Source organism: Dama dama, chromosome 31, assembly GCF_033118175.1.
Source record: "Dama dama isolate Ldn47 chromosome 31, ASM3311817v1, whole genome shotgun sequence".
NCBI lineage: Eukaryota > Metazoa > Chordata > Mammalia > Artiodactyla > Cervidae > Dama > Dama dama.
The window spans coordinates 13,497,520-13,518,066 of NC_083711.1; the positions used below are offsets into that span (position 1 = coordinate 13,497,520).

The 20,547-nt window shown below is 39.2% G+C and overlaps 1 non-coding gene across 1 annotated transcript; it reads right to left on the minus strand.

Annotated features, from left to right (window-relative positions):
• Positions 1–13,417: 13,417 nt before the first annotated feature.
• On the minus strand, positions 13,418–13,489 carry TRNAC-ACA (transfer RNA cysteine (anticodon ACA)). The gene has a single exon. It is a non-coding gene; the product is annotated as a tRNA-Cys (tRNA).
• Positions 13,490–20,547: the final 7,058 nt, after the last annotated feature.

Genomic DNA, 20,547 nt, shown 5'->3' on the forward strand with positions numbered 1-20,547 from the left:
ATGCAGAGTACATCATGAGAAATATTTGACTGGATGAAGCACAAGCTGGAATCAAGATTGCTGGGAGAAATATCAGTAACCTCAGACATGCAGATGATACCACCCTTGTGGCAGAAAGTGAAAAAGAGCTAAGGAGCCTCTTGATGAAAGAAAAAGAGGAGAGTGAAAAAGTTGGCTTAAAGCTCAACATTCAGAAAACTAAGATCATGGCATCTGGTCCCATCACTTCATGGCAAATAGATGGGGAAACAATGGAAACAGTGACACATTTTATTTTTCTGGGCTCCAAAATAACTGCAAATGGTGACTGCAGCCATGAAATTAAGACTCTTGCTCCTTGGAAGAAAACCTATGACCAGCTTGGACAGCATATTAAAAAGCAGAGACATTACTTTGCCAACAAAGGTCCATCTAGTCAAGGCTATGTTTTTTCCAGTAGTCATGTATGGATGTGAGAGTTGGACTATAAAGAAAACTGAGGGATGAAGAATTGATGCTTTTTAACTGTGGTGTTGGAGAAGACTCTTGAGAGTCCTTGAACTGCAAGGAGATCCAACCAGTCCACCCTGAAGGAAATCAGTCCTGAATATTTATTGGAAGGACTGATATTGAAGCTGAAACTCCAATACGTTGGCTGCCTGATGTGAAGAACTGACTCATTTGAAAAGACCCTGATGCTGGGAAAGATTGAAGGCAGGAGGAGAAGGGGACAACAGAGAATGAGATGGTTGGATGGCATCACCGACTCGATGGACATGGGTTTGAGCAAGCTCTGGGAGATGGTGATGGACAGGGAAGCCTGGCGTGCTGCAGTCCGTGGGGCTGCAAAGAGTCGGACACGACTGAGCGACTGAACTGAACTGAACTGAACTGAAAAGAAAGGAATAATGAATAAAAGAGATAAAAGAAAGGGAAATAAAGAAGGCAGTGTGGTGAGGTGAAGAGGCTGAAAAGTAGTATTTTGTGGAAAGCAGCATCTGCAAGCTGCTGCTTGGTTGTGTCCATGTGACCTTATGGGCTGCAGCATGTCAGGCTCCTCTCTCCATGGGATTCTCTACACAAGAGTACTAGAGTGGGTTGCCTTGCCCTCCTTGAGGGGACCTTCCTGACCCAGGGATCAAACCGAGGTCTCTTGCCTTGCAGGCAATTTCCTTACCTCTGAGCCACCGGGGAAGCCCAGAAAGGAGCATGTGAAGACCCTATATCAGGGATGCAGATTACTTCATTAAAAACAGCATTGTCATATTAAGTTCTTTTATGGCACATTCCAGGTTGTTGGATTATGAGAGGCACAAATGGTTGTAACTCTTAAGGGCATAGGTTGGATGAGAATCCATCTCTTCCTGGCTCTGTGACCTTAACTTCCATCAATGAAAAATTAATCAATCAATCTAAAAAGAATCAGAATATTTTATTTGAATGAAGTTTGAAGATGATAACATGGAAGATCATCTCAGAATGCTCTGAGAACTGTTCCACCTGTTAAAAGTCAAGACACAGTTTATATAGGTTGTTTTTGATACAGAGGGCTGTACATTAAGTGACCTATTATTGACAGTTTCCATAATCCAGATTTAAGTGCCATCTGACCCTTTACAAGATCAAGAGGAATATTAGCATTTAAGAAATTGTCTTGTTGGTGCTGGGCTTCCCAGTTGGTGCTACTGGTAAAGCACCTGCCTGCCAATGCAGGAGATGTAAGAGGCACAGGTTCGATCCCTGGGTCAGGAAGATGCCTCAGAGGAGGGCAACGCAACCCACTCCAGTATTCATGCCTAGAGAATTCCATGGACAGAGGAGCCTAGTGGGCTATGGTCTACAGCGTTGCAAAGAGTTGGACGAGATTGAAGCGACTTAGCATGCATTTGTTGATGCTAGGAGAACGTTGCTGTTTATGGTTGAGCAGCCATTCCTGCTGATGAGGGAGGCTTGATCCATGCATAATGCAAGCACACAAGACACAGTGGAGGGGGGAGGGAAGGCCAAGGGGCAGAGAATATTTATATTTAAATTCTTCTTGTCTTGCCATAGATAGGAATTTTATTTCACACTTCTTTGCCATTTCCTCATCTGTGAAATGAGTGTCATGATAGTGCATGTATGAAGTTGCCTCAATCGTGTCCAACTCTTTGTGACCTTGTGGACTGTAGCCCAGTGGGCTCCTCTGTCCATGGGATTCTCCAGACAGAACACTGGAGTGGGTTGCCATGCCCTCCTCTGGGGTATCTTCCCAACCCAGGGATCGAACCCACATCTCCTGCACTGGCAGGTGGGTTCTTTACCACTAGTGCCACCTGGGAAGTCCTAATTGTAGCCACCTAATATGGGGTTTCTGGGGATTAATAAAGCATTCATCCTAAAATTCTGGAAAATCTTAAGTACTCAGTAAGTGTTACCTACTTTCAATATTATTATTATCATTATAAAGATTATTATCGGCATCTTTTAGGTTGGTAATAGAGAATTCTAAGCCTCATATTTTTATTTAGTCCTAAATAGAAATTATAACTCAAACTAGCAGCTTTGTGTCAATTAGTTTAATGAAGAACTAGCTGTGTAATATTTAAATTATATCTGTCTGTATCTAGTTTCTTTTTATAATAAAATTGAATTTTCTTTTTCGAGTCTGTTTGCTAAGATAAAGGAAAATGTAATAGAAAGAAGTTTCCTTTAACTGTTTTAAGGGCCAATGATTTCTAACTTTGAGAACTTCTGACTTTAAATATGGCTGTAAAATGTAACCTTATCATCATAGTTTGTTATGTGAAATTGTATTGGTTTATTATATGTTTTGCTAAAGCAAATCTTATTTATTAGAATATGTTTGCTATAGGGATTACATTAATACCAAAACTTGTACATGCCAGCATGGTAACCTTTAGCATGGGTGGTGGTGGTGGTGGTGGTTTCGTCACTAAGTTGTGTCCAGCTCTTGTGATCCTATGGACTGCAGCCTGCCAGGCTCCTCTGTCCATGGGATTCTACAGGCAAGAATACTGGACTGGGTTGCCGTTTTCCTTCTCCAACCCTTAGCTTGCTATCCATTTTTCACTTGAGTCTGTGACTTCACTAGAATATCAGTGACCTTTGTCTCTACAGGCATAGCTGTGATAAACTTAATTATTCTAACAGACTTAATTGACAAAGTACATACAAGATGTTGTCTGTCCCTAGAAACACAGCTTTCTAGAAATAACATTATATCTTTAGGAAATGTTTTCTAGGGAAGAAAAATCTGTAAAAATTCTTCATGCCGTTGGAGTTTATACTATTATTCTGGAGTGGGAAGTTGTTATCCCTATTTTGCCAAAGAGGAGAAGGGGTTACAAGAGTACAAGTAGCTCCATGAAGGTCAGTACCTACTCTCTGGTTTGACCAAAAACACAATCTGAATCATCTATTACAAACTCTCTTTCCATTCTATGCCATTACTATACCAATTGAAATACATGACATGAAAAAGACTAATAAGTCCTAAGTTAAATATAAACATTTTAAATGGTCTCTGAATATGAGAGCTGCTTAGAAACTATGAAAAATTATTTTGCCCTATTGGATGGAATGCTAATAAGTTATTTTGGCTGGATTGTGAAAATTCATTAAAGTCTCTCTGTGAACAGCCATAAAAGTGTTGAAAACCTGTTGAAAGTTGCCTATCTGCTTATGTTACGTACTAGTTTCAGATATGGATTTTGACACTGCAACAGAATTAAACACCAACTCATTTTAAGCCATCAGTTCCTTGAAGCTGAACTATTACTCCCCAAGGACTTCCCTGGGCATTTCTTAACCAAAGTAGTTCTTTAACAAAATTAATAGTTGTGAATAGGTATGTGTGTGTGCAGTGCTAAATCACTTCAGTTGTGTCCAACTCTGTGCAACCCTATCGACTGTAGCCCTCCAGGCTCCTCTGTCCATGCGATTCTCAAGGCAAGAACACTGGAGTGGTTGCCATGCCCTTCTTCAGGGGATCTTCCTGACCCAGGGATAGAACCTGTGTCTCTTATGACTCCTGCATTAGCAGGCAGGTTCTTTACCACTGTCTCTACCTGGGAAGTCCATGAATAGGTATAATAACTCCAATAAGTCATATGAAATAGATGGAGCTGCCAATGTTCAACAGATAAACATGATAAGTGAATGGTTTATACATAAAAGAATAAATGAATAGCAAATGGTATACTCACACTTTCATCTGTTGGAAACAATCACTTTGGTGTTTTAGGATCATGCCAATTATTGAAATAATTAAGAGAATATGGAAATATCTAGAGATTAAAATATTGAATCACCAGTAAGTGTCTTAATGTCTATTCTTTATGTGACATTTTCATATATTCTGTGGCAGATAAAAACAAGTGTAAGACAAAGCTACTATTTACAAATTGGGAAGGAGTATGTCAAGGCTGTATATTGTCACCTTGCTTATTTAATTTATATGAAGAGTATGTCATGTGAAATGCCAGACTGGATGAAGCACAAGCTGGAATCAAGATTGCCAGGAGAAATATCAATAACCTCAGATATGCAGATGACACTACCCTTATGGAAGAAAGTGTAGAGGAACTAAAGTGCCTCTTGATGAAAGTGAAAGAGGAAAGTGAAAAAGCTGGCTTTAAACTTTCTTTTTTTTTTTTTAAGGTGTTTTCTCTTCCCTTTTTTTAAAATTTATTTTTATTAGTTGGAGGCTAATTACTTTACAATATTGTAGTGGGTTTTGTCATACATTGACATGAATCAGCCATGGAGTTACATGTATTCCCCATCCCGATCCCCCCTCCCACCTCCCCCTCCACCCGATTCCTCTGGGTCTTCCCAGTGCACCAGGCCCGAGCACTTGTCTCATGCATCCAACCTGGGCTGGTGACCTGTTTCGCTATAGATAATATACATGTTTCGATGTTGTTCTCGTGAAATATCCCACCCTCGCCTTCTCCCACAGAGTCCAAAAGTCTGTTCTGTACATCTGTGCCTCTTTTTCTGTTTTGCATATAGGGTTATCATTACCATCTTTCTAAATTCCATATATATGTGTTAGTATGCTGTAATGTTCTTTATCTTTCTGGCTTACTTCACTCTGTATAATGGGCTCCAGTTTCATCCATCTCATTAGAACTGATTCAAATGAATTCTTTTTACTAGCTGAGTAATATTCCATGGTATATATGTACCACTTTAAACTTTCAAAAAACTAAAATAAAAACATCCGGTCCCATCACTTCTTAGCAAATAATGGGGAAACAATGGAAGCAGTAGGAGACTTTATTTTTTTGGGCTCCAAATCAGGGCAGATGGTGACTGCAGCCATGAAATTAAGAAATGCTTGCTCCTTGGAAGAAAAGCTGTGACCAACCTAGATAGCATATTAAAAAGCAGGAACATCACTTTGCTAACAAAGGACTGTCTAGTCAAAGCTATGGTTTTTCTAGTAGTCATGTATGGATGTGAGAGTTGGACCATAAAGAAAGCTGAGCACCAGAGAATTGATGCTTTTGAGCTGTGGTGTTGGACAATACTCTTGAGAGTCCCTTGGACTGCAAGGAGATCCAACAAGTTCATCCTAAAAGAAATCAGTCTTGAATATTCATTGGAAGGACTAATGCTGAAGCTGAAGCTCCAATAGTTTGGCCACCTGTTGTGAAGAGCTGACTCATTAGAAAAGACCCTGATGTTGGGAAAGATTGATGGTGGAAGGAGAAGGGGATGACAGGGGATGTGATGGTTCGATGGCAGCACCAACTTGACAGACATGAGTTTGAGCAAGCTCCAGGAGTTGGTAATGGACAGGGAAGCCTGGCATGCTGTAGTCCATGGGGTCACAAAGAGTCAGACATGATTGAGCAACTGAACTGAACTGAACTGTTTCCAAAGATGTCACAATTTGATTTGAAAGAAATATTTGACACAGAAATAACAGAACTTTAGAGCTTGAATCAAATACAGCAAGTTCTATAACTGAAAGACATCTCAGAGATCACCTACCTCGTCTTCATGGTTAAGAGATGAATGTAGTGAGACCTTATAACGACTTGGCTCCTTCTAATTGTAACTGACATGACTGGCTCACTCATTTTATATTTTTTATTTTCTCCCTTCATGCTGAATGCTGTGGTGTCAGTTGACCATATGAATTGAATTACAAGTTCAGTTAATAACTCACTGACTTATGATTGTGTGGTAGTTTGAGCATTCTTTGGCATTGCCTTTATTTGGGATTGGAATGAAAACTGACCTTTTCCAGTCCTGTGGCCACTGCTGAGTTTTCCAAATTTGCTGGCATAGTGAATGCAGCACTTTCATAGCGTCATCTTTCAGGATTTGAAATAGTTCAACTGGAATTCCATCACCTCCACTAGCTTTGTTCATAGTGATGCTTCCCAAGGCCCACTTGACTTCACATTCCAGGATGTCTGGCTCTAGGTGAGTGATCACTCCATCGTGATTATCTGGGTTGTGAAGATCTTTTTTGTACAGTTCTTCTGTGTATTCTTGCCACCTCTTAATATCTTCTGCTTCTGTCAGGTCCTTACCATTTCTTTCCTTTATTGAGTCCATCTTTGCATGAAATATTCCCTTGGTATCTCTAATTTTCTTGATGAGATCTCTAGTCTTTCCCATTCTATGGTTTTCCTCTATTTCTTTGCCTTGATCACTGAGGAAGACTTTCTTATCTCTCCTTGCTATTCTTTGGAACTCTGCATTCAAATGGGTATATCCTTTCTTTTCTCCTTTGCTTTTCAGTTTCCTTCTTTTCACAGCTATTTGTAAGGTGTCCTCAGAAAACCATTTTGCTTTTTTGCATTTCTTTTTCATGGGGATGGTCTTGATTCCTGTCTCCTGTACAATGTCATGAACCTCCATCCATAGTTCATCAGGCACTCTGTCTATCAGATCTAGTCCCTTAAATCTATTTCTCACTTCCACTGTATAGTAATAAGGGATTTGATTTAGGTCATACCTGAATGGTCTAGTTGCTTTCTTCACTTTCTTCAATTTCAGTATGAATTTGACAATAAGAAGTTTATGGTCTGAGCCACAGTCAGCTCCCGGTCTTGTTTTTGCTGACTGTATAGAGCTTCTCCACTTTTGGCTGCAAAGAATATAATCAATCTGATTTTGGCATCGACCATCTGGTGATGTCCATGTGTAGAGTCTTCTGTTGTGTTGTTGGAAGAGGGTGTTTGCTATGACCAGTGCATTCTCTTGGCAGAACTCTATTAGTCTTTGCCTTGCTTCATTCTGTACTCCAAGGCCAAATTTGCCTGTTACTCCAGGTATCTCTTGACTTCCTACTTTTGTATTCCAGTCCCCTATGATGAAAAGGACATCTTTTTTGGGTGTTAGTTCTAGAAGGTCTTGTAGGTCTTCATAGAACTGTTCAACTTCAGCTTCTTCAGCATTACTGGTCGGAGCATAGACTTGGATTACCGTGATATTGAATGGTTTGCCTTGGAAATAAACAGAGATCATCTTGTTTTGTTTTTTTTTTCACCTTGTTGTTTTTGAGATTGCACCCAAGTACTGCATTTTGGACTCTTTTGTTGACTATGATGGCTACTCCATTTCTTCTAAGGGATTCCTGCCCAAGTAGTAGATATAATGGTCATCTATTAAATTCAAGATTGCTTGGAGAAATATCAATAACCTCAGATAAGCAGATGACACCACCCTTATGGCAGAAAGTGAAGAAGAACTAAAGAGCCTCTTGATGAATGTGAAAGAGGAGAGTGAAAAAGTTGGTTTAAAGCTCAACATTCAGAAAACTAGGATCATGGCATCTGGTCCCATCACTTCATGGCAAATAGATGGGGAAACAGTGGAAACAGTGACTGACTTTATTTTTCTGGGCTCCAAAATCACTGCAGATGGTGATTGCAGCCATGGAATTAAAAGATGCTTAGTCCTTGGAAGGAAAGTTATGACCAACCTAAACAGTATATTAAAAAGCAGAGACATTACTTTGTCAACAAAAGTCCATCTAGTCAAGGGTATGGTTTTCCCAGTAGTCATGTATGGATTTGAGAGTTGGACTATAAAGAAAGCTGAGCACCGAAGAATTGATGCTTTTGAACTGTGGTGTTGGAGAAGACTCTTGAGAGTCCCTTGAACTGTAAGGAGATCCAACCAGTCCATCCTAAAGGAGATCAATCCTGGGTGTTCATTGGAAGGACTGATGTTGAAGCTGAAACTCCAATCCTTTGGCCACCTGATGCAAAGAGCTGACTCATTTGAAAAGACCCTGATGCTGGGATAGATTGAAGGGAGGAGGAGAAGGGGACTGTCAGGAAGCATTTAACAAGAGGCTTCCTGTGTGCTGTTTTGGATCTGTCAGGAACCCTCTGGCCCTTATTGATTCCTGAATATTCAGGAATTAAGAGGAGAGGCACGCCTTTCTAGGGGCTGAGGAATCCAGGCATTTCTCATTACAGTGGTAAGTACCCTCTTCCTTTTTAAGAGCCAAACGGTAAAAGGTGATTGTTTGCATCTCTCTTTTTGATAGGGATCATCTTTTGTGTTGTAAGTCTGGAATTTTAATCTTTATCTTTGCTGAGAATAACCACCTTGTAAGACAAAATATATGCCCACGCCATGTTGATTAAAACACCTTTGCTCCATCAGAGCTTTGGTCCCCAAGTCTTTCTTTCTTTCTTTCTATTCTTTCTGTCTTTCTCTCTATCTCTCTATTTCTGGCTAATTCCTTGGAGTGCGGAGGCCCCCTGAGCTCACTTTCTTGCCCGGGGTTCTAAGACCCTCTCGAGAAGCCTCACTGTGCCTTCACCCACTTGAGAGGGCGCCCGGTGCCTACATGCAGCAGCGCGAGCCCTAAAAACAGGACTCTATTGGCTTTCCGCGTAAACCAGGGGATATCAGCCTCTTTCTCTCTCTTACTCTCTGGACCACCAGGTTCCCGTCCATTAAAGGACCAACAAGCGCTATCAGCCTCTTTCTGTCTCTTACTTTCTTATCGTTGCCTCCGGACCACCAGGTTCTGGTCCATTAAAGGACCAACAGGGACGATAGAGGATGAGATGGTTGGACGGCATAACCGACTCAATGGACATGGGTTTGGGTGAACTCTGGGAGTTGGCGATAGACAGGGAGGCCTGGTGTGCTGCAGTTCATGGGGTTGCAAAGAGTTGGACACGACTGAGCGACTGAACTGAACTGACTTATAGTTAAGAATTGAGTTTTTAATCCATATACTGAGATTCAGACTCACAAGGTGAAAGTATCAGGAGGTAGGGCCTTTGGAAGGTAATTAACTCATTAAGGTAGAGTCCTCATGAGGAGATGAGGTCCCTTATAAAAGGTCATTTGACCTGAAGGTCATGGGTTTCTTGAGATACAGTGGCCATCTGAATGTGCCAGAGGCATATTCTTCTACAGAAAGAGTGTTCAGCTTTGTTCAATTTCTTACCAATGTCTGTTATCCTCCAGAAGTTAAGAACCAATTATTTCCCTAAAACCTGGTAACACAACAGAATAAAGTGGAATGTCAGTAGGCCTTGTTTCAAAAGATAAAGCTCAAACAGTTCATTTATTAATACATTAAAAACAAACATTGAACAAAAGATTAGATAGCAATGGAGCTTTGGGGGACATGGTGACATGAATCTGATTCTTTTTCTTTCTACAGGGAGACCCTATGGAGGGTGACAGCCTGAGGTTTCTATGCTCAGGTCTAGGGGACCTGAGGATGCTTCTTATTCCAATACTGATGACAGTCCAACTGTTCAGAATTCTCCACATGGTGACTGGGGTCCCAGTGAGCTGCTAAAAATAAAGAACAACAAATCCAAGGGCCTCGAGAGTGAGGGGAAAAAAAAATCAGACAGAAAACCTAGAGCACAAATTCAGTGGTAAAGAATTGTTAGAAGAGCAGAAGAATGATTGAGTTAAAAAAAGAAAAAACAGCTGTGCTGAAGAGCAGCGGATAAAATGCTTCTTTGGCAATATGATTTCTGAAATAAATAGCTTAGTAGATGAACTGAAGTTAAGGATGGTTGTTGTAGATGTTTGAATTGGTCTGCTGATGATCAGCTGAAAGGACTATTTCAAAACACAACTGGAAACCCTAATTGAAATGCAGACAATTTGAATATATAATTTGAGGATCACTATTGTGGGAACAATCAGCATTTCTAAAGGGAAAAAATAAAACAGAAGAGAAACATAACTGAACAAATACTAGTAAAACATTTATCTGAAGTAAATAAACTCCTAAGACTGTAAGTTTTAAGGGCTGCCCAGATTATAGGCTTTCCTGATAAGAAAAGGCCCAAATACTGACAGAGAGACACATATATTGATCAAGTCCTCGAACTATAATAATGGAGAGAACATTATAAAGCTCTAGGCAAGAGGAACAAACAACCAAAGCAAATACCCAAGAAACATTGGACAAAGACATGTGTTTATTTTTCAAAGTGATTCACTGAAAACTGATAGTGGAGTAGCAACAATCAAAAAACAGCTGCAACCCAAAGTATTCTCAAGTAAGAGATCAAGGGCCTGTTAGTGTGAAAGATGCGTGAGCATGAGGTATCAACCATGTACCTCTTTATAAAAAGTTGTGCTTGTTGTTCAATTGCTCAGTCACAGACTGCAGCACACCAGGCTTGCCTGTCCTTCACCATCAGTACTTGCAAAAATCATCAGTACTCTTAACGGAACAACAAATGAACCACAACAGAAATCTGAAGATGGAGAAAATAAATCCGCAAGGTAAGAGTGGTGAGCAGAAGTAAATGTCTTTCTCCCTCCTTCCCTCCCTTTCTTCCTTCTTGTTTACCCCTAAAGTTCAGTTCATTGGCTCTGAAGTTATATATAAACTTCAGTCCTTTTTGTGAAAAGGACATTTAGTCTCTGAGTAAAGTTTCAAGTAGAGAATTTAGTATTGTTAACTATGGACACAACGATGTACAGAAGATTTCTAGAATTTATTAATCTTGCATAACTTGCATAACTTTGTATTCTTTGACCAATACCTTTTTGTCCCCCTGCCCCCTCACCGAGCACCCAGTAACTACCCTCTGCACTCAGCTTTTGTGAGTTAGACTGTTTGAAATTCCACATATTAGCAGGATCATGTGATACTTGTTCTTCCCTGTCTGGCTGATTTCACCTCGCATAACATCCTCCAGGTTCATCACAGTGTTGCATATAATAGGATTTCCTTCCTTTTTTAGGTGAAAAAACATTCCATTGGATGTATATACCTGTCTTTATCTATTCCTCTCTTGACGGACATACAAGTTGTTTCCATGTCTTGGCATTTGTGAATAACGCTGCAGTGAACATGGAACTACAGATATATCTGGTTTCAGTTCCTTTGGATATATGCCCAGACATGAAATTACTGGAGTAAATCTATTCTAGTTTTGACTTTTCGAGGAACTGCCATAATATTTTTCCACAGTGGCTACATTGATTTAAATTCCCACCAGCAGCATATAAAAATTTCCTTTTCTCCATATCTTCACCAATAATTGTTATCATTTGCTTTATTGACAATAGCCATCCTAACAGGTGTGAGATGGTATCTCATAGTGGCTTTTTATTTTTTTGGTGATCAGTGACATCTAGAACATTTTCATATACCCAGTGGTATGTCTTCTTTGGGGAAATGTCTATCAGGTCCTTTGCTTATATTTAAATTGGATTTTTGGGGAAGGTTTTGCTTTTTTGCTATTTTGTGCTTTGAGTTCCTTATGTTATACATTTTGGATATTAACCTTTATCTATATGGTTTGCAAATATTTCCTTCTATCTGTAGGTTGCCTTTTCCCTTTGTGGATTATTTCCTAAGGGCTTCCCAGGTGGCACCGGTGATAAAGATATTGTTTGCCAATGGAGGAGACGTAAGAGAAGTGAGATCAGTCCATGGTTTGGGAAGATCCCCTGGAGGAGGTCATGGCAACCTACTCCAGTATCCTTGCCTGGAGAATACCGTGGACAGAGGAGCGTGGCAGGCTACAGTCCATGGGCTGGCAAAGAGTCCGACATGACTGAAGCAAGTTAGCATAGACTGCCTTTTCACTTTGTGGATTATTTCCTTCACTGTGTAGAAGGTTTTTCATTTGACATTTCTAATATGTACTACACTAACTCAGAAGACCTAAGAATTGGTGATTTCGGAGAGTAGTGGGAAGTAGAACACTCCAAGGTTCTCACTGGAGGCAGAGGGTGAGAAGGCGAGGAGTGATGGTGATGAAGACATTCTATGGGCCTCATCTTTCATCTTATCCACGTTGAGAAAGAAGTAGGATAAGATAGAACATCTTGGTGGAAGAAAAGAATAGTAAGGAACATAGTTGACAGAGAGTGTAGACTGGGATCAAAACAACACATAGCTACAAGCTATTTACAAGAAAATAGGCAGTGTTAATGGCTGAAATTAAAGACTGAACAAAGAGATATGAGACAAATTTAAACAAAAAGGAGTGTCTGGTGGAACTTTGCAGCTGTTTTGTGGTTTAGTCACAGCAAGATAAGAGCAAGGATAGAAGGTCTTAATAGTGTGATTACAGGCTGAGTTGGGTCAGGGTGACCCACAAATCAAGAGTCTATTACTGTCTAAAAGTCAAAACAAACCACAATACCAGAGGCAATCTGGACTCTTTTTAATGAGCATCTGACCACTCAAGACCACTGTTTCTAGAACTTTTATAGCTTTGCTATATGAATGAAAGTGCAAGTTACTCAGTTGTGTCCGACTCTTTGTGACCCCATGGACTGTATAGTCCATGGAATTCTCCAGGCCAGAATACTGGAGTGGGTAGCCTTTCTCTTCTCCAGGGGATCTTCCCAAACCAGGAATTGAACTGGGGTCTCCTACATTGCAGGCGGATTCTTTACCAACTGAGCTATCAGGGAAGCTTTTGTGACGTGAATGCTGGCTAGTTAAACAGTATAAAGACTTAAGTGGATGGCAGTTCACAGAATCCTTTTGATAAAAGGACTACATTCTTTGGCCATTTTTCACAAGACCCAGAACATTTATTTTTCTGACACAAGTACAATTTATTTTATGCAACAAATGGCAATATTAATGAGAGAGAAGGTCAAATTTAAAGTTAAATGCACGGAAGAAGTACATTATGTAATAATAAAAGGACAGTCTATGAAGAGTATATTACATTTATGAATCCGTTTGCACCAAATAACAGCTAGCTATACAAAGCAAAATATTTTATGAATAAAGGAAAAATTTGAAAAAATAGCGTTTTTGTGGGAGACAAAATATTTATCATCCACAATTGGACAACTCTAGTTAAAAACAAAAGAAAAGTGAAGTCGCTCAGTCATGTCCGACTCTTTGCGACCCCATGGACTATAGCCTGCCAGGACCCTCAGTCCATGGGATTTTCTAGGCAAGAATACTGGAGTGGGTTGCCATTTCCTTCTCCAGGGGATCTTCCCGACCCAGGGATCGAACCTGGGTCTCCAGCATTGTAGGCAGACGCTTTACCATCTGAGCCACCAGGGAAGCCCCCCTAAAACAAAAGGAGGACATACAAAAAAGAACAGTGCAATCAGTAAGCTTTATTTAATAGATGTGTATTAAACCATACATCCTTCTAAGGGAGAATAACTATTTTTCACATGTTTACAGAACATTTACAAAATAGATCTTATTCCTATATTGGATTTGGTCTCTGAAAACTTCAATCATTTTATTATTATTATTATTATTTTAACTCAAAGTTTTTTAATTAAAATATTTTTTGGGCTATGAAACAAGTGAAGTGTTTATTAAGAGAAAAAAAGAGTACACGTGAATAAACACATGCTGGTGAACTCAGAGTCACACACCCAGAGAGAGTCGCGCACTCGTGGGGCATTTCTTCCAGGTTTCCTCTGCCCAATCACCTTGCTTTACCTGGTTCTGAGTCCATCTTTGGCTTATCTCAGGGTTGCCTAGAGCTGGACACGACTGAGCAGCTAACACACACGGTTCTGTCACGTATGTGCATCTCCTAGTCAAGATGGATTCTAGCAAAGAGGATTATGCGTAGGTTGGCATCACTTACTGCGGGGTGGTGCTCCCTCCCTTTTGACCTCAGAGGAGCCTTTCTGTGCGTGTGCAGTCGGGATGGTCTCTTTGACCTCAAGAGTGAGGACTATGGGGTCTTATCTCTAATCTGCGCAGGGCTCAGAGTCTTCTCCCTCCTGCTACTGTCTTTGTCTCAGAGTATCTGTCCACAGGGGACAGACTCCAGCTGCTCAGCCTGGGGTCCCTCCATCTCCTGCCTCAAATCCCCCTTGAGAGATGGAGACCCCAAGAAATCTTCATTGGGAAGATGAAGGGTGAAGGTCTGTCCTTTGTAGCTGTTTCAGGCTGTCATGGAGCTTATAGACCCTACCTAGTTGGGGTCATGGAGATGTTAATGTGTCTCATTAAGGGGTCTCAGGGTGACTTCTCTTGTTATTTCAGTAGGATCTGCTGTGGGGAGTGCTCAGAATTTTTTAAACTTCAACAGTTTTATTTATTTATTTTTTGGCTACACCTCGAAGCATTTGGGATCTTAGTTCCCTGAACAGGAATTGAACCTGCACCTCCTGCAGTGGCAGCATGGAGTCTTACCCACGGGGTCACCAGGAAAGTCCCTAAACTTCAACAATTTTAAAGTAGAAATTTTGTAGTTCAAAATTCCTGATCAAATTCAACAAAATTGAGAAACATAAGAAAAAAATTGGCCTGAAATGTCAGCTTCTTTGGAAATTGAAAAGCATACTAGATAATCTTTGGCTCAAGTAAAATATTAAAAATGAAATTACAAACTATGTTGAAAAAGTGTTAAGGAGAACACTTCATATCTAAACCTTTGGAAGCTATCAAAATCTGTACTAGGCAAGATTTTTAGCTTTTAATGCCATCGTTATTAAAGGAGAAGCCCAAATAGATGAAATAATAAACCATTTAAGTAATTAGAATGAGAAAACCAAAATAAAGCAAGAGATGTATTATAAGAAATGAAATCTGAAATTAACGAACAACAAATAAAAATCAGAAAAAAGAATAAACAAATCCGAAAGAAAAAAATTTAAAATACCCATAAAATAGATGAACCCCTTATAACCCTGCTCTAAGGGTTAGAAAAGGAGTAAATATTAAGGACAAGAAAAAAAATACAGATAGAAAATAAAATAACTATGATATAAAAATGTAAGTAACACTAGTAGAGTAATAAATTGGAAATACCTGGAAAAAAATAGAGGATTTCCTAACAAAATAAAAGTTAACAAAGCTGACCTAAGATTAGATTAAATTTTAGAGGTAATAAGAAAGACGCCATGATCAGATGTTTTCAGATTCATCATGCTCATGCTTGGGTGCTCAGCAGTGGCTCACTCTGCGACCCCTTGGACTGTAGCCCACCAGGTTCCTCTGTCGATTGGATTGTCCATGCTAGCATACCAGACTGGGTTGCTATTTCCTCCTCCAGGGGATTTTCCTGACCCAGGGATCGAACCTGCATCTCTAACATCTCCTGCATTGAAGGTGGATTCTTTACCACTTGAGCCATCAAGGTTCTTTACATCTTGAGCCCAAGAGTTATTAAATCTTTAAAAAGTAGATTACTGCAGTATTATTTGAACTGTTGAAGGAAAGCTTAAAAGGCATTTGATAGAAATCATTAGCTATAGCTTATAAAATTATCAAGGAAGAAAGATTATGAAATAAGAAAATATAAAGCCATTCAGCAAATGTTTTAAATTTTAAAACACAAAAACTGTTTTAATTAAATCAGCTAGATAGGGATAGCACTACCACCATTATGCTTAACATTATCTTGGAGGTGCTGATGGATATAGAAGGTAAGAAAATAAAATAAATGATATATTGTGAGTTCCCTGGTAGTTCAGTGGTGAGGACCTGGTGTTTTCACTGCAGGGGGCTCAGGTTCAATCCCTGGTCAGGGAACTAAGATCCTCCAAGTTGCCCAGTGCAGCCAAGTGAAAAAAAAAAAAGAAAAGGATATGAACTTATTTTGAAAAAAATTGAGAAAATGATCTCTTTTTGATGATGATTTTGTATACCTAGAAAATTTAAGATGCTGTACTAAATATCACTAGATTTGAAAAGGACAAGTTGGTGATGGCATGGGTACAAGGTAAAATTTTTTAAAAGGCAATGGTTTTTATATACTTTAATAAAATACTTAGAGAAATGGGAAAATTTTCCTATTTATAATCATTGAAAAATATTAAATGCTTAAGAATTAATTGGATAAGATAGACACATTTTCTCTATAACGGAAATGATAAAATCTTACTGAAAGAAATTAAGGAAGATTTGAACAAATGGAAAGCATACCTGTTGGACAAGAGTAGTTAATAACACAAACTTTAAGTACATACACCTAATAATGTGTAAGCATAATGCACTAAAATTAGAATTGGTACTTTCTGGGAAGATGATTGGTCAGAGAAGGTTAAAGTCCATGTTGAAGAACAGATGCCCCAGAATAGCTAAGAAAATATGCAAAGGGAGAATAGTGAGAGATCCTGGACGTTTAATTAAGCTACTGCATCTTAGTCATATTGTATTGATAAAGGAACAGAATAAACAGTGAAGAAACAGTCAAATGTGGATGATTGTTATATGTATTTCTAAAGTGGTAGATCATTTTAGTGAGAAATCAAATCAATCATTTAATAAATAATGTTTGGAAAATAGTCTACCTATTTGGAAGAAAGTGGGTCGCTATCTTATTCTACATTTAAATATAAATTCCAGATGGCTAAAAAGCTTGGTGGTCGTTTAGTCGCTAAGTCATTTCTGACTCTTTGTGGCCCCAGGGATTATAGCCCACCAGTTTCCTTTATCCATGTGATTTCCCAGGCAAGTATACTGGAGTGGGTTGCCATTCCCTTCTCCAGCAGATCTTCCTGACCCCGGGATCGAACCTGCATCCCTGCATTGCAGGCAGATTCTTTACCAACTGAGCCACCAGGGAAACCCCTAAAGATCATGGGAAGTCCTTCCAGCGGGAATTGAACCAGCAACTTAAGGATTGCCACAGCTCACTTGCTATAGTCTTCTGCTCTACCAAGTGAGCTGTCTAAGGCCCTGCTTCTTATTATACATTTAAATATAAATTCCAGATGGCTAAAAAGCTTACATGGTCAAAATATTAATAAAATCACTGAAGTCATATAAGATGATCTAAAAACTAAGTACATAAAATCTATGCACTGGGGACTATTTTTTTTCCCCAGAAGCTATAGAAATCCAGAAGCTATAAAAGATGGCATGTTTAAATTTATAGAAGCTAAGAACTTTGATATGACAAATATTTATAATTGATTAGTCAAAACAGCTATACATTTAACAAAAGAGAAATGACTGAAAAATGGGCAATCCAAACTGGCCAATAAATTAATAGAAAGATTCTCAAATTCATTATTAGCAAGCAAAATTCAAATAAAAGTAAAAGTAAAATGTCATTTTAAACCAGACTGACAAAATTGGAAAAGAACTATGGTACTATTACTGGTGGTGACTTAGGGAATGGATTACTCTCATGGCTGGTAGAAATATGAAGTGTTACAGGTTTTAGGAAATCCATCTGCCAACATATATTAAATTTTAAAAATATGTATACTTTTTGGCTCAGCAATTTCAGTTCATGGACTCTGTTCCATAGAAAAGAGGGCATCAATATATAAGGCTTTATGTTTATGGAGGCAAAAAAGTTATTAGAAATAATGAATTAGTGCTAATCTCTTGAACTGTAGTGACTTCCACAAGGTATTTTTGAGGGAGGAGAGCCAGATATACAAATTGTAGGGTTCCCTCCCTTTTTAAAATTGATTTTATATTGAAGTATAATTGAATTACAAAGTTGTGTTAATTACTGTTGTAGAGTGAAGTGACTCAATTATATAGACATATACATATATATGTATACATTCTTTTTCATTCTGATTTACCACAGGATATTGAATGTAGTTCCCTGTGCTATACAGTAGGACCTTGCTGTTTTTTCATTCTTTAAATGCCAGTTTGTATCTATTAATCCCAAACTACCAGTCCAATCTTCTCCCCACACTCCCCTTGGCAACCGCCAGTCTACTCTTCATGTCTCTGATTCTGTTTCATAGGTAGGTTCATTTGTATCATATCTACTTCTGTGAAATAACCAACAATACTCATATATGTAGATATATTTATATGTAAATTTCTGTATAGAATTACATGGCCAGGGCTTATATGGAAAGTTAGGTTAATGTGAGAAGTGAAGAGAAAGTAGCTAAAGAAAACTCTATTTTCCATTTACAAAGGATGAATACCAGCCGCGGTTGAGGTTATTCTGAGTTGCATAATACTGACCGTGAATTAAATTCCCACTGAGAAACTTAGACAGTTGAAGCATGTCAAATCAACCATTTTGGAAGGTATAGGTTTTGTGGTATTTGTGAATGAATATTATCATGCATATGTATATTTTTTCCATGCTTGAATGTATGAACCAATGAATGAGTGATTATCATTAACACAGTTATCTGTTTATAATATGACACCCCTATGTTGAATCTTCTAATGATGGAAAAGTGAACCAGACCAAAGATCCAAAGTGTAAATATTTGTCACCTGGGTGTGACTCTTGAAGAGTTAATAATTCTTAGGTGGAACAGAATGTTTTGAGAGCGTTTTAATTCATGTATAGTTCAGAACAATCTTTTCAATTAATATCATAACACAGGTTCCCAGATGTAATAGAATCCACCCTCGATTCAGTGATTCGTTTGTGAGTTCACTGCTATTATCACATTGTGTTCCAAAGAGCTCAAGTGTCCCAAAGTTTTTGCTTCTGGCTCTTATGACTAATTACTCCCATCAGCAGTAACTGAGATTCTTAGAGAGTGAGAGGGAAAGAACAGGAAGACTCCAGGTATAGGGAACACACTCAAGACCACTCCTGATTGTCTCTTCCTTTCTCAACCTAGTCTTGTGATCCTATCACCTTTGGCTGAAACCACATCCTGAAACAAGACTGCGCCTCTTTGTACTGGCTCCTTGTCTTACAATGCGAGGTTTTGTGCCCCTTCCAGGGAAGGATATTTAAGTCCAGCCTGATAATGAGGCACAGTGACTCCAGGGAGAAATGTCCAGTGTCTGCGCCTTGCTATGCTAGGTTTATGCTGCAGAACTGAAAATCCGGAGCCTTAAGTACCATTCTTTTTGCTTTTAAGGTCTGGAAGTGCCGCATGATACATTTGTTGTTGCTTAGTCGTTAAGTCATGTCTGACCCTTTTGTGACCCCCATGGATGGTAGCCCGTCAGGTTCCTCTGTCCATTGAATTTCCCAAACGAGAATACTGGAGTGGGTTGTCATTTCCTTCTTCAGGAGTTCTTCCTGACCCAGGGATTGAACACACGTCTTCTGCAGAGACAGGCAGGTTCTTTACCCTTGAGCCCCCAGGGAAGCCCGTTTTCAAGAGTCATGGCAATGAACTTCAGAAAACAGAAAATATTAATGATTATTTTGAATAAATAGATTTCATACTAAAAAAGTCAGTAAATTAGTTGCCCCTAAAGAATACCTGGGACTTTCCTGGTGGCTGAGACGGTGGGAGACCTGGGCTCGATCCCTGGGTTGGGAAGATCCCCTGGAGAAGGGAATGGCAACCCACTCCAGTATTCTTGCCTGGAGAATCCCATGGACAGAGGAGCCTGGTGGGCTACAGTCCATGGGGTCACAAAGAGTTGGAAACGACTGAGTGACTTTCACTTTTCACTTTCAAAGAATACCCGACTAAAAGAATGATCCCCAAACAGGGAAAGGTTATTGGCACCTCTTCCACATTTCCACAACAGAGTCAGGATTCTGTTACCTAGGAATTAGAGTGGCTCCTGTTCCCAAAGGAAGCCCTTTCTTCCCCCTGCTGACAGAAATGGCTTCTAGACAATCATGCCAGGGAGAAGGTGTGAGGAGGAGGGAAGGGGTTCTCTTCTAATATATGAACCCTCTTAAAAAGAAATTGTGTGGTTAATAAAAATTCCCCCTAGCAATTTGCTCATAAATTAAGCCCTGTTCCCTCTGCAAAGAAAAAAAAATTAGTAAACAATTATACAACGCAGATTAGATTTAAAAAAAAATCTGAACATTGTTTTTTTGTTTTGTTTTGTTTTCCACTAACTTGTGCACAGATACTGAAAATGACATAGAATACTGACAGCCATGGACATGAGTCTGACAATACTTGGCCTGTAGATGTCAGGGACCAGTTATTGTTTGGAGGGGTACTGATCTTTTTTTTTTTGGGGTAACTTTCAATTATCAACCTGCTGCTATTTGTGTAGGCATGACATCATGTTTATTCCTTCTGTCCCCACAAATTGATTTCTACTAATATACTGACTACCAGTGGTCATTGGCTCATGGATCCATAAGTTGAGTCCCAAAGAAATCAGAAGACAGTACACATTTTAAAAACTTTTTTCCTGCTGATGGATGGAACATTCATTTTCCCTTCCCTTTCTGTCTTCTTCTCTCACCTCTTTCTATCTTCTACCCAGTCACTAAAAAAATATTT